This window comes from Stegostoma tigrinum, chromosome 8, assembly GCF_030684315.1.
Source record: "Stegostoma tigrinum isolate sSteTig4 chromosome 8, sSteTig4.hap1, whole genome shotgun sequence".
NCBI lineage: Eukaryota > Metazoa > Chordata > Chondrichthyes > Orectolobiformes > Stegostomatidae > Stegostoma > Stegostoma tigrinum.
In genome coordinates, this window is record NC_081361.1 from 30630362 (window position 1) to 30652339 (window position 21978).

A 21978-nucleotide genomic window follows, 5' to 3' on the forward strand; every position below is an offset into this window, starting at 1 on the left:
TTGGCCATGCTCAAAATGATCAGATCAGATTTGGGCTTCATTTCACAGCAAGATATCTGCTTTTACTGGGAATATAAAGTCATCTTAAATCCAAAGAAACAATTCTGACCTTCAATAGATTCTTCCAATAACTGGAATAATCCAATAAATAATAGATACCGTTTCACAGCTTTGACTGGAACAGTCAAGCGAAGACGATTATTAAGTTGTTGAAAACACAGGGAATTGCAATTACATCAATAGATGGAGGAAGACTAATCTGGACTGATTAATTCACCAGACTTGCTGCAGGAATATATGAGTGCAATCAATTTGTGTTCACAACATTTAGAATTCAATTTTCAGTCCTAAACAACACAATTTATGTTCTATTTGTTCAGTCTCATCCAGTTACGCACAGTTCATCACAGCTTCTGACAATAATTGAGATACAATGTCAAAACAGTAAACTTTTACCAAAGCTATTAAGGCTAGAGGTGATGCAGTGAGTTATCACTTTCTTTCAGCACCTGTCAACACAAGCTGTTTACTGTTCCTTTTTCCAAATGCACGCACCCTTGTTCCATGCACAAATCTGTTTCACGTCACCAACTTCATGCTGCCTGTATGGTTTTGCTTTTAAAATTTACACATTCTGGGCAAGATGGGCTGTGTTCTTCATTGATACAACAAAATTCTGTAATTTAAGATCGGCTTTCAGGAGAACATCCATAAAGGTTTAAACTCACACCAAACACACTACAATAGTTTCTGCTGTTAAAATTATAGCTCTCTTTATCTTGCACGAATATACCTCAGCATTTTGCTATCTTTGCCACTGCATTGTGTCCTGTGGATTCAAGTGAGACAGTCAGCCGAGAAGTACACACTCTACCAAGAGGAGATATTTGGAAATGATGGTACTGTAACTATGCAGGGCAGCAGCGCTAATCTGAAAATCTGTAGCTATGAGGTTACTGAACACATAGTTTACAGATTGATCCTCAGGCACAATAAAAAAAACTTTGCTTTTTATGTCTACTTTTTTGTGATCTTGATTATCCTTATCGGGACTGGAATTAAATCTTTTTAATACAATTTATAATGCACTAATTTTGTGCACTGAGCAAACAAAGCTGACATTCATGTGCTTTTACTGGCATATATCAGTCCTCAAAGTTTGACAGCCTTCCAGTTCAGATCCTTTCAGCTACTCCCGCACCTTCCCCTCACCCATGTCAAACCTGTCTCCAGGTCTCACTGCCCTGATGCTGAACTCAACTCCGTCTAGTTTTTCTTCCAACTGTTCTTTCTTCTAGCTATATACAAGTAACACCATTTGAATGCAGTTGTGGAAATGATTAAAAGTTCCATCTTGGCCCATGGCCAACTTTACACTACATTCTGGGATAGCAGAGGAAATTGACAAATAAACAACAGAAACTATGCCTTAAATGCTAAACAGCAATGTGCCCTTGATTCGATGATCTAAAAGCTGGAATGCAGCAAAGATACCAGACAAGACATAAACGATACAATTTTTTAAAAATGCTTTTCTACAGCTATACAAAGGGTTTCAAAATCCGACTTGCAAACAGTTTAATTTAGACTTCACAACAAGTTAATTGAAGGGCCTGATTTTGGTTACATGCAAATCAAGTGAAAAACAGCCATGTATTCACAAGACACTACAGCGTTCAGGTACTCTATTCATTGCACACAATTCATTTGCGTGATATAAGAAAAGTTCAAACCAGAAAATAAGAAGCTGAATTTATAGGGAAAATGCAACAACAAAGGAGTTCATCTACAGATTATAAAATAGCAAAAATGCTGTACTTTAAATTTTTTCCAGTCCGGATCCTACAGTCTGTTATTCGATTTCCTGCAGTTGTACTTTGGAATAACACTAACTCAGTTATCATGTGGATAAGTAATAAAGGATTCGAGCTGACTAAAATCATGAAGCAGTTACCCAATTGTATTTGCATTTATTTCTGTGTCCAAATCTGGTTTTACCCATCAGTATCTAAAGGAGCGCTCCTAGTAGGTGTAAACCAGTTTGTTGAACTTGCTCAGTTGTCTCTCAGTTGCTTCTGAGAATTTTGCAGTAGCAGTAATGTATAATTATTCATAAGTAAAGCGTGAAGCCTTACAAAAAACAACCATGTGTCTCAGATGTAATGTAACAATAAATCTTTTGATCAAGATTGAGCCTTTCATTTCCTGAAGACTTTGTGTGGGCATAGTTCCCCACATGGTCTCAGTAACGGAGGCTAATACCAAACAAGAAGGATTGGTGGCAGAGATTCCCCCCAAAATTCTCAGAAGCAACTGAGAGACAACTGAGCAAGTTCAACAAACTGGTTTACACCTACTAGGAGCGCTCCTTTAGATACTGATGGGTAGAGCTTATTTCCTAAGCTCAGCAAATTCTTTCAAGTGTTGTCTTTTACAACAACGGAGACAGAACTGCCATTAGATTACGCCTTTCAACTCACAAAATTCCAATACACTTTACAGTGCAAAACTATGTGATAGTGACTGGATAATCTGTTATTTACTATAACAAATGCTCTTAGCTAATGGATAACTGTAGTGGCCAATACTTGCTGTACATGAAGTACAGTCGAAATAGTACTGTGGGATTCTCTGTACACCTACCTCAAAAGCAGACTGAACCTTGGTTCAAAATTTCACACAAACGACCCAGTTACAGTTAAAAAAGATTGCGTTGCACAAAACTTGAAACTGCCTGCTCAGGATGGGCATCAAATTCAATGGCACTTTTAAACAAAAATTAAGAAACTCTCTGCTCTTTCTGGGGCCAACATTTATCCCTCAGAGAAATCCAATGACAATAATAAAAAGATGTCAGATGGCCCTTCCTACCAACAAATTGGCTGTTATGTATAAAGTAACATTGACTACATTTTAGCCAATGTAGTTTGTGAAGCATTTTAAGCGACTCGAAAACATGACAAGCCAAGATATTAATTTGAGTTTGTGGTTTGATGAAACAGAAAATATTTGAAACTTTTTGGGGCGGCACAGTAGCTCAGTGGTTAGCACTGCAGCCTCATAGCACCAGGGACCCTGGTTCGATTTCAGCCTCAGGTAGCTGTCTGTGCGGAATTTGCACATTCTCCCTGTGTCTGTGTGGGTTTCCTCCGGGTGCCCAGTTTCCTCCCACAGTCCAAAGATGTGCAGGCTAGGTAAATTGCCCATAGTGTTCAGGGGTGTGTGGGTTATAGGGGGATGGGTCTGGGTGGGATGCTTCAAGGGGCAGTGTGGACTTGTTGGGCCAAAGGGCCTGTTTCCTCACTGTAGGGAATCTAATCTAATCTTCACATCTTCAGTCTTTCATGAATCAGGACTAAAGAACAAGTTACTATTGTTTTGTCATAGATATATCAATAGATCAATTTCTTTGTATTAATTATGAGAAGTGATAATCAATCTTTTGCTTTTCACTTGAAGTTTATTGTGTTCTTCTAATATATTATGTCAATGTGCTTAAGATAACAAGGTGTAGAGCTCATGTTTAGGGTCTAGATCCTTCTTCAGAAATGATTTCTGAAGAAGGGTCTGAACCTAAAACGTCATCTTTCCTGCTCCTCTGATGCTGCTTGGCCTGCTGTGTTCATCCAGCTCTACACCCTGTTATCTTAGCTTCTCCAGCATCTGCAGTTCCTACTATATCATGTAAATTTACTTGCCCACTCTCAGCCTCTCCACTACTATACATTTCTCACTGTGATGGTTGTGTTGATTACGAGAGAGACAGAGGAAGGCATTTGAAGGAGCTCATCCCAGATAAATTTATCTTCATATGCTACTATTCATGTTTTTTTTTATCTGCACCTCCTATTTATAATATTAACTTATGATTCAACACTTCCTAGCGCCAAAAGGAAAACCTGAAATAGAAGATTTGCAGTTGCCAGACCGAAAACAATTTTTGATGGCTCATGGAAATGTTCCTCAGCTGCAGAATTCAGAGTTAATGCTGTGAACTGTTGGACTATTCCTTTCTAACTGCACAACCTTGTGCCACCACCTCTGGTGGAACTGTCCTGCCGGTGGGGAAGAACATAAGCAGATTAGTTCAGTGGGAGTCTGGAATTTATAAGGCATGATTAGGTAAATACGACTATGTCAGACTATTGCTCCTCTAGTGTTGATGCAAGCCCAGGATAATAGTATATTAGACTGGAAGGACAGAATGGGCATGATGTGCCATTATGGCTATCTGATGTCCAGATATGTGCCAGGTGGTTAGTCCAATTTTATCTCTCATTAATATTTCTGATTCCACATAGCGCATTTGCGAAAATTTCAGTGGGCAGTTAAGAGTTAACCACCTTGCAGACATTCTGGACAACTGCTTGTTAGACTGGATAACAACAGCATATTCTTATTTTGAAGGACATTTGTGCAATCGATAGATTTTCACAGTAATCGAGGAGCTTTGCAGTCAGCATTATTGGTTCCAGCTTTTTATTCCGAATTTACTAATTAATTGAATTTAAATACCTTTCGCTGCCATACTGGGATTTGAATTTGTGTGTCTCAAACAAAAGGCTTACGTGTCTGGATTACTCATCTACTTATAACAGTACACATCTGTGCCCTTGTGCAACAAGGCTGGGAGAATGCCACCTATTTACACGGCATGATTGACAATGAAGCACGTTGAAAATGTTTGAGGAGACAGGGGCAGGCAAACATACGACACCTCGCTTTTGAAATGCAGAACAAAAACAATCGGTTTCTCCAGAGTTGCATTGAACATCAAAGCAGCAGTGACAGTTGCTCCCTAAACATTCAGATTGAAAGTTGCTTTGTGGGTGATCTTGACAGTTTGGTGGCTTGTCATGAGCAATTCAGATCACAAAGGCTCCCATGTGTCCTCAACTAAACAGTTCAGCTAACCATATTAATTTAGTAAGTGTCTCTTATTACAGCAACAAAGACAATTGAACGACACTAAATTGATAAATCAGAAAGCTTCATGATAGTGCAAAAGAAACCTAATTTGATTTGCATTTCATGCACAAATTACCAATGTTTTGCATTGTCTGAAAAGGAAAAATAAGATTGAAAATTATGCAGGTAACTCAGTTGATGAGGGAATATATTCAGTTGTAATATCTAAATCCAATTTCATTTGTCTTTTGTGCAACACAGCTCCGAAGGGAACAGTCATTCATATCAATTAAATTTCCCACGTGACTTTGAACAGGAGAAGTCAATAGGTCAAGTTGGAGGTCTATGACCTGTAATATAAGTGCATTTCCTGACCAATATCCCATTCCCTTATGCAGAGACGTCAAGGGAAATTATAATACTTTTATTGTCATTTGTGTTGATAGTAGTTAATTTGGCATATATAGGCCTTTTAGTCTGTACGACTTCTCACTCTCACCTTCTGCTCAAACATTTGGGACATTTTGCTGCATTGAAAAATTGCTAATGCTTTTTACATGTCACTGGACAATGCTCAAGAGGCTGTGGAAACACTCCAAGATAGCTTTTTCAATGGTGAAAGTTTCCAGTATTTACTTAATTATCATCTACAATGTAGGATGTGCAATGAGGATGACCAATGTGTTTTACAGCCAATGACATACATTTTAAAGTGCAGTCATAAAGTTTATGAAATGTGGCAACCTGTTTATGCTATCCATCCCCGGAGCAGAACCTGACTGAAAGACAATATCAGTGCAGTCTATCAACTGGGTGGACGTTAACTCAGGCAACAACTTCATTGGAGGAATATTGGGGGAAGAAATCATTTGCAACAACTGAAAAAATAATGCACCTCCCACTGACTCAATGGCCAGGTATTTTATGGTTGTGCAAATACTGTAACAATGAGAATGAGACTTTAGGTAAGTGCATGACTTGGTGTCATTGTGCATTTTACAGTAAATAAATTTCCCTGCCTTCATCTGGTGCAGCAATTGACTTGTTGCTGTTTTGATGCTGCCATTAGCAAGGCAAATTGCACAGAAATCAAATGAGACACTAGCACCACATGGCGCTGTAAAAACAAGCTGGCATTTCTCAGTGCGTTAGCGTCTGGGAACAGTTAGATTGGGAAAAAAATGGGCTGAAACAAAATACAATGTTTGCTTCATTTAAACTCTTACTCTACTAATAACTTCTTTCCCAAATCATCAGGAGTTAAGCATTTCTTGCCTCTGAAATAGCTGCTCTTTAAATGCATTTCTTTATTTTGTTGTATTTAATTGTACAGATATTTGTATTTTTCTCATCTTTAAGAACAGTATTGACCAGATTTAAAATATCATCATTTTTAAAGCTTTAACGCATTTGGAAAATCTGCAAGATATTGTGCCAGTAGAATATGCTGAGACATTTTTCTGATGCATGATTTTAAGCGGCAAGGAAAGAATTCTTTCTCTGTTGGCATCAAAACACCTGAACTCCCAAGATTATGTGCATTAATGCATTTAATTCATACTATACCTCAGACGATGTAAATACTCATGAACAATTTAAATCTCAATAAGTGTTTTACACCATGCTGGTAATCTCAGTAAGAGAAATTATGTAATGTCTGTGCTTAAATATCAAAAAAACCTGCTCGATGGTTGCAATACATCACTAAAGTAGAGGCTACCAGCTGTCAATACATTGCCTTCACACTCTTCAATGTTTGAAATGTCTGTTCCTCCCTCTCTCACGCTATTTTTCATTCTTTCCATCTGTTCTGCAATGGTGGTACCAGGCTATCAGCTCCCTACTCAGCTTTTCTTCTCCATAATTGTTCTTTTAATTACCATCAAATCAATTTGTTTCATACAAATGCTTACCTTTCCGCCTTGGGGATCCTAGGCTCTCAAGAGATGTCCAGAAGTCTGTGCTGTGTCTAAGGGTCATTCAATGGACATTCTGGGCTTCTTCCCTCCCTGGGTTTCATTGTACACTTCCCTTCTTCCTCTTGGCTTCTTCCCATTCGTTTCCTTCCCTTTCATTGCATGGTGCAACAGAAGACAGGGCAGGATACACTACTGAAGGATCTGTCCTACAATATTCTAAGTTTTTACAATGCCAGGAATCCTGCCTGAGTACTCCCTCAGTACAGCCATAGTGTTCAACCTAAGTGAAATCACCACTCCCCCTCCTCTCTTTCCTCCCCTTCAGTCCTTCATGACGCATCTACACCCCAGAACGTTAAACTGGGAGTCCTGTCCATTCCTGATCCATGTCTTTGTAATAGCTATGATATCTCAGTCCCATGTTCCCACACATGCCATGAGTTCATCTCCCTGACCAGTCAGCTCTCTTGCATTGAAGTAAATGCAGTTTAATATATCAGTCTTACCTCATTCTCTGCCAAGCTCTTGTCTGCCTTGACTGTTGAGCTTGCTTCCCTTATCTACTATACCAGCATCAGACTCATCTCTTTTCTCACTATCACTTTGGTTCCCATCCCTGCAGCGAACACAGAACGTTGAACATAGATCAGTTTAGCACAGTACAGTCCCTTTGGCCCACAATGTTTTTGTGAACTTTTACCCTAAACATCAGGTCTATCTAACCTCCAGCCCTACCTTATATTATCATGCATATGCCTATCTCATAGCTACTTAAATACCCCTGATGTGGCCGACTTCACAACCCTCTGTGGCAATGCCTTCCATGCCCCTACCTCTCTCTGAGGAAAGAGCCTACCTCTGATGTCTCCCCTGTATCTACCTCCACTCATTTAAAACTCTGCCCCCTCGTATTCGCTCCCTCCACCCTAGGAAAAAATCTCTGGCTGTCCACCCCATCTATATCTCCAATCATTTTATACACCTCAATCAAATCACCTCTCATTCTTCGTCGTTCTAAAGAGAATAACCCTAGCTCTCTCAACCTTTCCTCGTTAAGACCTTCCCTCCATTCCAGGCAACATCTTGGTAATCTCATCTGCACCTTTTACAACGCCTCCACACCCTTCCTGTAATGAGGCGACCAGAACTGGACACAATACTCCAGATGTGGCCGAATCAGGCCTTTGTATAGCTGGTGCATAACTTCACCGCTCTTGAACTTGATCCCTTGATTAATGAAAGTTAACACACCATACGCCTTCTTAACAACTCGATCCACCTGTGTGGCAGCTTTCAGGGACCCAATTCCTATTCATAATTATATAGTTGTTTTGTGCTCATCATGAATGTAACTTAGATGATTACTGTGTCTCAGTTTTAAATCAAAAAGACTTTCCAGACATCAGTTACTTAATTAGTACTAAATGGAAAACTTTGAACAGATCTCTAACTTAAGACACGGTATACTTTTGTTACTCCATTTGTCTGACATTTTGCTTGCTGAAAATCTCAGAACTTAATCTATATTTTGTGAATTCACAGGTATAAGGCCTCTTGAGTTTGTTCCATTGAATCACATCATGGCGCAGTTCTGTCTCAACTCCATTTCCCCACCATTTATCCACTTACCGTTAATACACTGACATAACAAAAAGGGCAGTCTTGAAATTTTGAATGAACCCAACAGAATCAAACTTTAGAAGCTCCAATCAACAACATTTTTGTGAAAAACATCCATTGCCAGATTTCACACCCATCTGACGAAGCTTAAATTTGAAAAGCACAGCAACAGATATTTCCTGAAGTCAATTGTCAGTGATTATCTCCTTGTGAAAATCAACTTGACCAAGAAGTGGGTAATGGCATTGACCACAGCGGAGCAGCCAGCAGCAGCTGTTGCTGAGTGGACTGAAAGTAATGAATATAACAAGGGGTGAGAGAAGGCAGTGTGGTTAGCCTGCTTGCCAGGTGCCAAAATGGAAGGAACCATAGCGGGAGTGTAAGAGCAATTGAGGGAAGCACGGGCCAGCGCTGAAGAGAGTGCTAGAACAGGCAAGCGGCTCTATGAAGAGCTGGAAGAAGCAAAACAGTGCTTCCTGAAGGCTCGAGAATCACATAGGAATACCCAAGAGTTTCTCCAGTGCCAGGTGGTAGAGGCCAAAGAGAAGGAACAGAATGCCCAGGAACTCCTGGTTCAAAGTACACAAAGGTACAGGGAGCTAGCGGGGAGGTTCAAGGACATACAGACAGCATGTAGGGTTGCCTGTGAGGAGCTGGGCGACAGTGATCATGGGCCGTGTCAGGCGAGAATAGGGGAACTGGAGGAGGCTCTATCCAAAGTAAGGGGACGGGTGTACCTTGAGGCCCGGGGTGGGGGGGGGGTCCCTAGGGGATATAGGGCTCCGAGCAACAGATGATTCCCCCAGTGCAGTGGGGACTAGACCGCCTCCTCTGAGGCACCCGTAGTGAGCCTGGGTTGGCACATGGGCAGTCCAGGGAGGGATGGGCCCAAGGGGGGCGACAGTGGAGTACTCCCGGTCGGCGATGGTGTCACCTTGTGCGGCACACTGTGAGGAGGTGGCGTCACCCAACATGGGGGGAGGGGGAAGCCAGAGGCCAAAAGTTTAGGGGAGCACTTGCCCCAAGTAGGGCAGATGTGTGCCTGGTCAGAGAAAGAAAATATGGTTCCCCAGTTTGGCAGGCAGACGGGGCCGGTGGAAAGTGATGTAATTATTCCCCATGGAATACACACGCTCAGGGGAATGGTGGCCCACATCCCTAGGCTGTCTAGGTCAGGGGATCCCTCATTACATTTTATGGAGGTACGGCAAGCAGCAGATATTAATGACTGTGACGAGGAAGAGAGGGTGAAGCTACTCCTGATGACGTTAGACTCCTATTTGTGTAAGGCAGTGACCTCCAGGGCAGGGGGGAGCCCTGCCACACCGGCGGCGGCCCAGACAGCGGTTATGGAGGCGATGGGGTTAAATCAGGGTAGTCCCTTAGCTCGAGCGTGGGAGACAAAGTAACAAGTCGCGGAGTCCCCAGACATGTTTGCGGATAGACAGTGGGCAGTCTATGAGGGAGCATGTGGTACTTAGCTAGACAGGCAAAATCTAGCTGCGAGGACAGCCCATTGGCTGAAGACGCTGGTGGCGAATTGCCTTCCCCGAGTTAGGGCAAAGGCGGACCATTGGTTTACTCCAATGGACCCAAACCTGAGCGACGCGGAGGTGATCAGAAAGCTCACGTTGTCGTATCGTAACAGGGATCATAGTGAGGAGAAGTCCTCCAGAAGAAAGGTGCATGAAATTCCATCAGCACCCCCAAGAGAAATGAGAGGGGTTAGATCCTTTCTAGGAATCACAGGATACTGCTGTGATTTTATTGAGGACGATGCGGCAACAGCGGCATCCTCAGGTTGTTGCACAAGGGAGTAGAATGGGAATGGGACGAAAAGTGTGAGGCTGCATTCGTGTACCTGAAGCAGGACCTACGGAAGGCCCCAGCCTTGGGAGCCATTGACCCGAAGGAGGGGCCTTCCTGGAGGTAGCCGCAGGCTCTGATGGCCTGAGTACAGTGTTCCTCCAGGACTGCCACGGCAAGTTAAGGCCGGTGATGTACTCTTCCCAGGTCCTCTAAGAGGTGGAGAAAGCATGTTCCAACTGTGAGCAACACCTGCTAGCCACCTTTTGGGCCATAAAAAGAGCTCAGGTGTTCATTAGGATATCTCCTATCACTCTCCTAACCCACCATACCCCGACCCAAATGCTGCTGGATGGTCGAATTAAGAACGGCACCATCAGCAGAGCGAGGATCACTCGCTGGACCCTGCTCCTCTGCTAAATGACCCTTCGGGTAAAGGGATTGAGTGAGCCACCGCCCGCAGCCAACCTGGCCTGCCCAGGTGAACCCCACCACTTCGGTTAAGGGGGCCTGGGAGGTAGATTTTGGGTTCTGAGCAAGGCTGCACCCCACAGACAGAGAGGTTTACGTAGATGAGTCCAGCATGGTGTCAGAGGGCACCAGGTTAACGGGCTGCGGGTTCTGGGACCTAGAGGCAGACATCGCCCTGGCCCTGAAGCTCCCGTCGACCCTGAGTGCCCAGCAGGCAGAGTTAGCTGCGATCATGTACGTGGTGACCCACCCCGAGCATTTCCCCAATCGTTGTACTATCTGTTCAGAAAGTATGTTCACGTGTATGTTGTGCACGGAATACTTGGCCATCTGGTCCCGCGAAGGGTACACTTTCTCAGATGGAAGCCCCTGGCCACCAAGCCCATGTTAAAAAGGATTGTGGCAGCTGTAGGAAAGGGCGTGGGTAGATATATCCACAGAGTGAAGGCTCATTCCAAGACAGAGCCATGGGCTGAGGGGAACCAAAAGGCTGACCTTCTGGCTAGAAAGGGAGCCAGGAAAGGGGTAAAGTGGGACCTGTATGGGGAAGGACGCGTGGCAGCAGATAAGGGACAGCCCCACGGGAGAGGGAACCTGGGAGTACCTTCGGCCCCAGATCTGGCCACAGTACATGCGCAGGATCCTGTCCTGAAAAATGCCGCTGCAGTGATCTGCAGGCAGGAAAGGATAGAGGGTTCCTATGGAGACAACGATATAGTAGTGGAGGGAGGCATGCTGTTCAAAGGTGGATAGTGCCCTCCCTTCAATCAAAGTAGCCCATGTGGGTCCCGGGGCGGGACACCCCAGACAGAGACCACCTGGCAACGGGTGGAAAGGGTAGCATTGGTGGCTTGGCCTCCGGGAGGACGTTCGTGATTTCTGCGCGAACTGTTTTGTATGTGCAGCGAATAACCCTGACCCCCAGAAGAGAAAGGTGCCATTAGGGCATATCCAGAGGGTGGAGGGACCATGGCAGTCCATCCGGATTGATTATATTGGACCCCTTCCCACCGCTTCAGGGGGATACAAGCACTGCCTGGTACTTATGGATGTGTTTTCAAAGCGGGTGTAAGCCTTCCCCTGTCGAACAGCCACCACTATGGGTACGGTGAGGATCCTGGTCAGGGAGATATTCCCCAGGTGGGGACTCACGCAGTTTGTGGAGTCGGATCAGGGAGGCATCTTCACGGGATAGGTGATGCAAGCTACCCTTAAGATGCTAGGCATCAGGCGAAATGCCTATAACCCCCAGTCCATAGAACAGTTGAACCGCACCATCAAGGAGCGGTTGGGAAAGGAGACCGGCAGCTCCCCCAACCGGTGGGTGGAAGTCCTAACCCTAGTGTTAGTGGGGATCCGAGCCAGTCAGTCTCCAAGTACAGGGTATTCCACACAAGCTCATGACTGGTCGAGTCATGAGGACCCCACTACACGTCATGGTCCTGGCCCTAACAGAGGGACGGCTCAGGGAAGTGAATAGGGACAGATTCACGAGCAGGCTGCTGGATCAGCTAAAACAGAGCCAATGGCAGGCAGCCAACAACATGAGAACCCAGCACCACAGGAACAAACTGCAGCTGGAGCCCCGGACCCAACAGGAATGGGCTGTAGGGGACTAGGTAATGATCCGGACTTTGCCTGGGTAGGAGTTTTTGAACCTCTGTATTCTGGACCCTACAGCATAGTGGATAAGGCCAGCCCAATTGTTTACACGGTACAGCATCCCGCGAAGGTGAAGTGGTACCGTATTAATCAGTGCAAGCTGTTTGACCCCACCAGGACAGGCAAGGGGAAGAAAAGGGGGAAGGATAGGGAAGGGATAGACAGGCAGGCCCCAGTAGGAGTAGGGACTGTAGGGGAGGCCATGGACCCCACAGCCAGTCAGCCGGTAACAGCATGCTGTCCTCGCCCAGAGAAGCCGAAGTTAAGCCCCCTTTGACACCAGCCATAATACAGGCGATCTGCCAGTCGGGTGGTGGTAGTCCTGATTACCCAGGGGTAGGATGGGCAAACTGCATACGAGAGGCAGAGTTGATTGAACAGGAGGAGATGGAGGTATCCCTTCTGGTATGGGAACCACCGAGGGCGTGGAGGAGTGGCAGGGTCCGCAAGGCTCTGGTAAGGTGGTGCCCGGTACAGTTGGCCACAAAGACCAGGGCCCACAACAAGAAGACAAGAGATGAGAGGGACTGGGATAGAGACCTCCAGGCGAGAGGGAGCCCAGCTCAGCAGGGAGTGTAGGGGGATCCCAAAGACCTTCAGTGGATGGGGAAGTGAGAGGCAATCAGGCCCCTCGACAGGAGGAGTTCTGGTCCCCGGGGACGGGTCAGAGAGCTGAGCGGCCTCAGAATAGTAGAGATGAGTTTTAAATTGGCCACCTGGAGATGGGTGGGGCTGTAAATAGACAGAACATGTATGTAGTTCAAGTTTAAAGGGCCTACTGTAAACCTGTAAGTTTCAGTATAACCTATGTGTGTGTTAATGATGTAGTACGGTTTGGGAATGGATGAGTGAATGAATGGATGATGGGCGCTGGAACCCCGCGAAGCCACAGCTGTGGGCGAAACCGCTACCGGCAGTTTCAAGAAGTAACAAGCACATGGATAAGTGGTTGTGAATTTCCAAACAATGGCGCATGCCATCAATGGAAAGGCGCTCTCCTGCTTTAAAGCAGGGAGGATGGGAATGTAATTCAAAAAGCGAGAAGGTTTTTTTTTGTTCCGTTTTCCAGATGGGTCATCTGGCGCATGGGTAATGGTGGCAGTGATGATCAAGATGGGTACAGCTCGTCGGGAGACCACTGAGGAGTCTCGAGTGTACGGGTGCTCTGGGGGTAGGGAAGGGGAATCCGATGGCCATCAGACAGGCCCACAACTTCCATGAGGGGAGGTGGCCCGGGTGGCTGGGGCCTAATTCGAACAGATTCTCTGACCACAAGAGTTTCACGTACCGGGAAGCGTCCATCCCCTGTGCGGAGGTGCAGGTGGAGACCGACAGGGCTAGGGTGACTGAGGGCAGACAGCTGTGTCTGACCTGTGAGGGGGACGTTCCGTTAGGGAAGTGTTGGTGGCTCAGGAAGCTGAGCCCGGACATGAGGGATCAATCCTCAGACTGGGAACGCTTGGATAATGACACTTACCGGACCATCACAGGGTCACCAGGGTGGGACGCTGTATGTTGTGACAAATGGTGGGACTATGACCAGGGACTATACTTATGTTTATGGGGGTATGCCCAGAAGGGGCATCAATCATGTTTGTGAGATGGTGGCAGGACCCCGAGAGCGGGATTAATTGGGACCGCAGTGGGACGGCGTGTGTAACTCCCGGACAGGGATAACAGTGAAGACCACCAAACTGTTGGTTCAGGTGAAGAAGCCCCTACCCACAGACCCACCAATCAACCCTCACAATTGTCCAACCACCACCAGGGGACCTGAGAATAGGTTAGTGCTCGTCCCCACAAAGAAGGCACTGTACCAAGGGGTACATTACGCCGTGGCCTCGGTCGTGTTAAACCTGTCTGAAGTACATTAGCGGCATGGTATCCCAGGGAAACGGGACTGTTATCAAGCCTTGTTGAAGGATATGTTTCGAAAGTTTCACAACTTGGACTTTGGGGATTTTGATGTAGAGGAGATGTATCGCGGAAGGGGAGATTTTACTGTGGGCGCCGGGAGGCAGAAGCGGTAAATGATGGGTTCACTGTTCTTAGAACTGGAACATCGTTAGTCAATAGTCTGGATAATGTGGAGCTAGCCCTGCAGATTAACGGGTTAAAGGGGCATCTTCAAAAGATATTGGGGGGCGAAAATGCTGTGGTAGGGTCGGGCTTACACGAATAGGTGGCAATGACTTTACATCTAAAGGAAATTATGGCACAATTGGCACTACACTCCAAAACCACAAATGCTTTAATTCGGGAGGACCGGAATGCGTTCGATCAGGCTGCTCAAAATGAGGTGTGTGGGCTGTATGGGGCTTGGTTGCTGGGGGAAGGGAGAAGCAACTTGGAGGACCTGAGGCAAGGAAAGGTCCCCTCCTGAATAAGCAGCTAGCATCTAGCAGCGCTACACCCTTATAACAGCAACTTGAGTCCTTGTCAGCTATGTGTGGCCTCCGAGGCCTACCCAGTACCGGTAGATTATGGAAAGCGCAACCGTACTATTATAGGGGTCAGAGATAATGGGAACTGCAGATGCTGGAGAATCCAAGATAATAAAATGTGAGGCTGGATGAACACAGCAGGCCCAGCAGCATCTCAGGAGCACAAAAGCTGACGTTTCGGGCCGAGACCCTTCATTATGGGGGTGGTTGTGAGAACCCCAGTCATGGGAATCTCGGCACGGCCAGCCCCTCTGTACCCAGTGGAAAACGTGGGAGTAGTTCGTCGGGGAGTACATATCCGCTAAGGGAAGGTCCTGCCTTATGTCATAGTGAGGGAGAAAACTGTGGCAAGCACTGACTTTCTGGGTTGCCGGCGCAGGGGAACACACGTAATTCTGTCACCAGCACATGGACGCTGAGGCGAGGCCTCAGTGTGCGTTTAGAACTGTTGGGGCAGAGCCTATCAATTGCGCCATGGAAGCGATGGCCGCGGGCCACGCCCCTCTACAGGTGGCATATGTAGGGGATGGGACACACTGTGTCACCACCAGTGCCCAGCGTTATTGGCACAGACCACAGCAGTGGTGTCCAATACCGCACAGCAGTTTCTGCTTTAAACCCAGGGCAGAAGTCCATGTGGCACACCGGCGGTTATTGCCCACCCCAGAATCTTCCTCGGTCCACCTCTCGGCACGGGAGAATGTCACAGATTTACGAAAGGTCAGAACACATTTTGGTTATGATATTCCCCCGTGCCAGTGCAACTCAAAGAGCAACGGGCCGGGGTACAGGTATCACAGAAGCATTTCTTCTTCTTGGAGCAGAAAATTCGGGACATCGCCTGAGAGATCCAGGACGTAAAAGCTCCTCACTGGTGGGGTTGGGAGGCGTGGGTGGTGATCCCGGCCTGGATAAGAATTGTCTCCCACTGCCCTGTTATTGTTCAATTGTTTTTAGTTTTGTACCTAATGGGTGCAAATTGCCAAGCCCGAAAACGCAACGGATGTTCAAGCTCCAGCAGACGGTGAATCGAGCCGCCAGACGGGCCCTATGTGAAATCCCACTATTATAACTACTGTATCACTGCATTTATCGTTCTCTCCAATGTACTACATCGTTACTATATTTGTTACTGTATTTATATGTATGGTGCCCCTGTGTTTTCTTAGGGACCATTTGGAGTTATTATATGTACCTTTTTAATTTTACCTGTACCCTCTGTGCATAATCATTGACTCATTCGTTGTATTGATGTCTGGGTTTAGTTAGAGTAATTCGGGGAGGGATCTCCAGGGTATGGGGGTCTACAGGCCGGCTGGGGCAATGAAAGTCTTGGAGGTGGGAAGGATTGCCCGTCAACTTGTTCTGTTGATGTGGTCTGAGCGAGTCTGGATGTATCGAAGGGGCATCTGTAGCAGTTTCAGGGCAATCCCCCAGTTTTAAAAGGAAAGACTGAAAGAAAACGGCCTTTTGTGAAGAACTGGTCAACCTGGCATCTTTACAGGCATCTCGGGACGGAGATCTTCAGAGGTATGAGACAACTCGATCAACAAACCCGCACCCGCCAGACATTGTATCAGGGGACAGGCATAGAATATGGTAACAAACCCGAAACTGTGAACAAAGGAGCCTATCTAATTAATGGGATAATGATTTACTCCAATCTGAAAGCAGTTTGAGAAGCTTCATGAAGTCATCAAAATTTCAGTTAAGTAAATTTGGGACGGTATCGACCCTTTTGTTTTCATGAATGATGAGATGAAACCGGCCCCAGCAATCACTAAAGATACTTGTGAAATGGAACGACCTGAGGGGTGGAGCCGGCCGGCCCTTTGAAATCGCAAGGGTAAAGGGGCAGCAGAGCCAGCTATCAGGCTGCTCTTCTTCTTTTTCACGCTCCTCACTTTGAGCTCGCTGTTCCTCTGGACACCTAACCCTTGGGGTTGAAGATGTCGACCCTGTCTGCGACCTCAATTTCGGAATCGGTAGCAACACCCGAGGCAGAGAGGGAGCCCCACCGGACAAGCAACAAGTCCCTTTGAGACCGTAAGAACCCTTTTCAGGCCTGGGACACTCGTACCCTAGAGTTAGGCATGGGGGGAGGGGTTTGTGTGATTCTGAAAGTATACGTACCCTGTAAATTGTGTAAGGTTAAAGATTTATGTTGTATCCACTCCAGTTTTCTTATATTTTATATCAGTGTATAGTATAAGTTTTATCGAGGTATTGTGCCAATTGGGCAAGTTGAGTTTTCCTGTAATAAAGTTCACTGTGTAATTTTGAACTCATATTTGAGTCCGTCTGTGCTCCTTCTGGGTACACCAATTTTGGCTGAGTTCACAGCAGATCCCAGACTACAATTCCAGTGTCAAGGACTGTAAGGTGATCCAGGTGATTCAAACCGCCCTCTCAAGGGGGATTGCTGGCCAGGATAAGTAGTTTGATCTCTCTTTTTCTCTCCCTTGGGGGTACTGCTCAAGTGGTTAGGTACCAGGTCGCCGTTGTCCCACCCACAAGAGAGGGAATTGCCCAGGCATTGGTGGCGGTCGCGAATTACTGTGTGGAGATAAGTTCCGACTCACTGGTCAGCCTATAAACAGTGAGTTTGGTTCAGCGCTCTCTCCAGTGGAGTTGCCCTAGTGCGGCATTCCAGGTCTTTGAAGTTTCAGAGCCTGCTGGACAGAGACCACCACAGTAATTGAGGAACCCCAGACACTGTCCTGAATGTGGAGTAAAGGAAAGAGGCCCCTCCACATACTGGTGTTTTTATCATGAAGGATATCAGGGATGAGTACGAGCAAATGGAACAAAGGAGCAGGAAAAGATACTATTGGAATTAAAGAATAAATCAGTGAGTGGCTGACTGAATGTAGGGATATGAGGAACTGGATATCATTGCATTGCTGTTTATGCTTTGTGAAAAACTCAGGAAAGCATGTACTTTTCTGAGTCAAAATAGATGTTCAGAAATCAGATTGACTCATTGAAATCACTCACATAATATAGTGAAATCTAAAAGATAAATGAAAACAACGTGAGTCAAAGCCAAATTCAAGATGAAAAGAGAATGACTGCCATTAAATTTAAATCTTGGACCAATAAATATCAGTTCTGTCTATGATTTGCTTGTTCTTTTCATAACAACTTGCTCTTCCTCAGATTAATAAAACTTTGAAATGTTAATTAAGAAAACTAGCACTTCAGCCTTGTCATACTTCAGGTCATTCAAAATCAAACTGAACAAAGCTATCACCTAAAAAACACATCTTGCACCTACTGAAAGCACTGTCTCAAAATCTAAAGGGAGTAATCCACAGTCGAGGCAAGGGAGGCTACCTGCATGCAGGATCGGGTAGTCGAGCAGTCTCTGACATTAATCCGGGGTAATGGGCAATGACAGTCGGATACTAGAGGCAGTCCGGTTTTCACGGTTTGGGGTGGCACGGTGGCTCAGTGGTTAAACACTGCAGCCTCACAGCACCAGGGACCCAGGTTCGATTCCAGCTTCGGGCGACTGTGTGGAGATTGCACGTTCTCCCCATGTCTGCTCCGGTTTCCTCCCACAGTCCAAAGATGTGCAGGCCAGGTGGATTGGCCATGCTAAATTGCCCATAGTGTTCAGGGGTGTGTGGGTTATCGGGGGATGAGGTCTGGGTGGGATGTTTCAAGGGTTGGTGTGGACTTGTTGGGCCAAAGGACCTGTTTCCACACTGTAGGGAATCTAATCTAATTACTCAGCAGTGCAGTGAATGGGTCACAGTCAGCCCAGTAGGAGACAGAACCCAGTCTAGGGAGTGCAGAGAAAACAGCTGGGAAACTGTAGAGACATCAGTTAGACGTCTGGTCACTTATCGCTCACATTGTCTGCCAAGGTCGTTCAAAGGGGTTGCCATTATCAGTCCTCATTGTGTTCATTGTCATTACAACTGAGAACTTTCTAACTCTACTGCTGCCATTGGTGCAAGGCTGACAAATTCTACTTTTCTCAGGTCTCAGGGAAAACTGGTGATTTTATCTTTTCTGATATGTCAGAGATGAATCCGGGAAAACACAAAGGCATTTTACACTTACGTGAGGAATAAGAGAATGGTCAAAGAAAGAGTAGGGCCGATCAGGGATAGCATAGGGAACTTGTGTGTGGAGCCTGAGGAGGTAGGGGAAGCCCTAAATGAGTTTTTTGCTTCTGTCTTTACGAAAGAAACCAACTTTGTAGTGAATGAAACCTTTGAAGAGCAGGTGTGCATGCTGGAATGGATAGAGATAGACGAAGCTGATGTGCTGAAAATTTTGTCAAACGTTAAGATTGACAAGTCGCCAGGCCCGGATCAGATTTGTCCTCGGCTGCTTTGGGAAGCGAGAAATGCAATTGCTTCGCCACTTGCGAAGATCTTTGCATCCTCGCTCTCCACTGGAGTCGTACCTGAGGACTGGAGAGAGGCAAATGTAATTCCTCTCTTCAAGAAAGGAAATAGGGAAATCCTCGGCAATTATAGACCGGTAAGTCTCACGTCTGTCGTCTGCAAGGTGTTAGAAAGGATTCTGAGGGATAAGATTTATGACCATCTGGAAGAGCATGGCTTGATCAAATACAGTCAACACGGCTTTGTGAGGGGTAGGTCATGCCTTACAAACCTTATCGAGTTTTTTGAGGATGTGACTAGAAAAGTTGATGAGGGTCGAGCTGTGGATGTGGTGTATATGGACTTCAGTAAGGCATTTGATAAGGTTCCCCATGGTAGGCTCATTCAGAAGGTCAGGAGGAATGGGATACAGGGGAACTTAGCTGCTTGGATACAGAATTGGCTGGCCAACAGAAGACAGTGAGTGGTAGTAGAAGGAAAATATTCTGCCTGGAAGTCAGTGGTGAGTGGTGTTCCACAGGGCTCTGTCCTTGGGCCTCTACTGTTTGTAATTTTTATTAATGACTTGGATGAGGGGATTGAAGGATGGGTCAGCAAGTTTGCAGATGACACAAAGGTCGGAGGTGTCGTTGACAGTGTAGAGGGCTGTTGTAGGCTGCAGCGGGACATTGACAGGATGCAGAGATGGGCTGAGAGGTGGCAGATGGAGTTCAACCTGGATAAATGCGAGGTGATGCATTTTGGAAGGTCGAATTTGAAAGCTGAGTACAGGATTAAGGATAGGGTTCTTGGCAGCGTGGAGGAACAGAGGGATCTTGGTGTGCAGATACATAGATCCCTTAAAATGGCCACCCAAGTGGACTGGGTTGTTAAGAAAGCATATGGTGTTTTGGCTTTCATTAACAGGGGGATTGAGTTTAAGAGTCGTGAGATCTTGTTGCAGCTCTATAAAACTTTGGTTAGACCGCACTTGGAATACTGCGTCCAGTTCTGGGCTCCCTATTATAGGAAAGATGTGGATGCTTTGGAGAGGGTTCAGAGGAGGTTTACCAGGATGCTGCCTGGACTGGAGGGCTTATCTTATGAAGAGAGGTTGACTGAGCTCGGTCTCTTTTCATTGGAGAAAAGGAGGAGCAGAGGGGACCTAATTGAGGTATACAAGATAATGAGAGGCATAGATAGAGTTGATAGCCAGAGACTATTTCCCAGGGCAGAAATGGCTAGCACGAGGGGTCATAGTTTTAAGCTGGTTGGTGGAAAGTATAGAGGGGATGTCAGAGGCAGGTTCTTTACGCAGAGAGTTGTGAGAGCATGGAATGCGTTGCCAGCAGCAGTTGTGGAAGCAAGGTCATTGGGGTCATTTAAGAGACTGCTGGACATGTATATGGTCACAGAAATTTGAGGGTGCATACATGAGGATCAATGGTCGGCACAACATTGTGGGCTGAAGGGCCTGTTCTGTGCTGTACTGTTCTATGTTCTATGTTCTATGTTCTATGAGTGCGAGCAAAAGGAACAAAGGAGCAGGCAAGGTTCCATCTGAGTTCTAGAATAAGTGAGTCAATGACTGACTGAGTATAGGGATATGAGGAACTGGACTGAAGTTTGTGCTTTGTGAAAAAGTAACGATAACTCATATCTTTCAGATTCAAAGTAGAGTGGAGCCCTTGGAATGACAACAATGAAGTACTGTCAAATCTAAAATAGAAATTAAAACACCACAAAAGTGTAAGCCAAATTCAACATGAAAAGAGAAACAGTGCATCAAACTTACATACTGAACCAATAATATCAACTGCTGACTTCAGTCTATTTACATATGTCTGATATTCATTTGCCGCTTCACTATCTACTTGGTCTTCCTTAGAAAAGTTAAAACTTGTCAGTTCAGCAGCCAGGATACCCTACAGAGCACCTTTCAGATACTTCAGGCCAAAATGAAACTGAACAAGGCTTTGCTGTCATCCACCACCTTGTACATGTGGATGGATTTCCTAAGGGCTTTTTTACATCTAAGTACGTTTTGGCTGCTATAACGTAGGAAATGCACTGTATAATGTGCAGTCAGCACGTTTTCATGAATAACATTTGGTAATGACAAGTTTCTCCATTTAAGCAGCATTCATTGAGGGATAAATAGTAGACCATGTTTACAGGAGAATTTCATTCTTTTTTATCGAATTGTTGTGATAATGAGATCATATGGTCATCCAAGATGAACATTTTTCCCTGCTGATATCATCTTCAGCGAAGATCAGAAGACACATTCTGCTGCAGTCAAAGAGTACACACAAAAATGTGGCCAATTTAATTTTGGTTTTGGCAAGTATTGGAGCCACTGCCAACCACAACACACACACATTAATACAGTTACCCCCACAGTGGCATCATATTTCCAATTTTCCTTTCTTTGAAATATGTACTAAAATCCAATTTCTTTACAAATACTGCTCAGTACAAATTGATTTCAAATTACCTCAAAACTCTTCTCACAACCAAGGGTTATACCACGAAGGTATTGCTCCTTTCTTCCTGCTTCAAGTAGTGTTAGTTCTAACTGCACTGATGAGGGAGGGGGGAAAAAAGTGATGTACACTTGGAACTGCAGAGCGAAAAGTCTACAATGTTCACTTCACATTGTCTCAACATTAACTGAGAACACACAGCAGCTAAGAGTCACTGGACTCATTCTTCTTAAATTGGAAACGTTTTGAAAAAGAACACAAAACCTGTAAAAAAAAATGCCACCTGAGCCTGCTGGGGCACTAATTCTTCAGAAACCTCAGT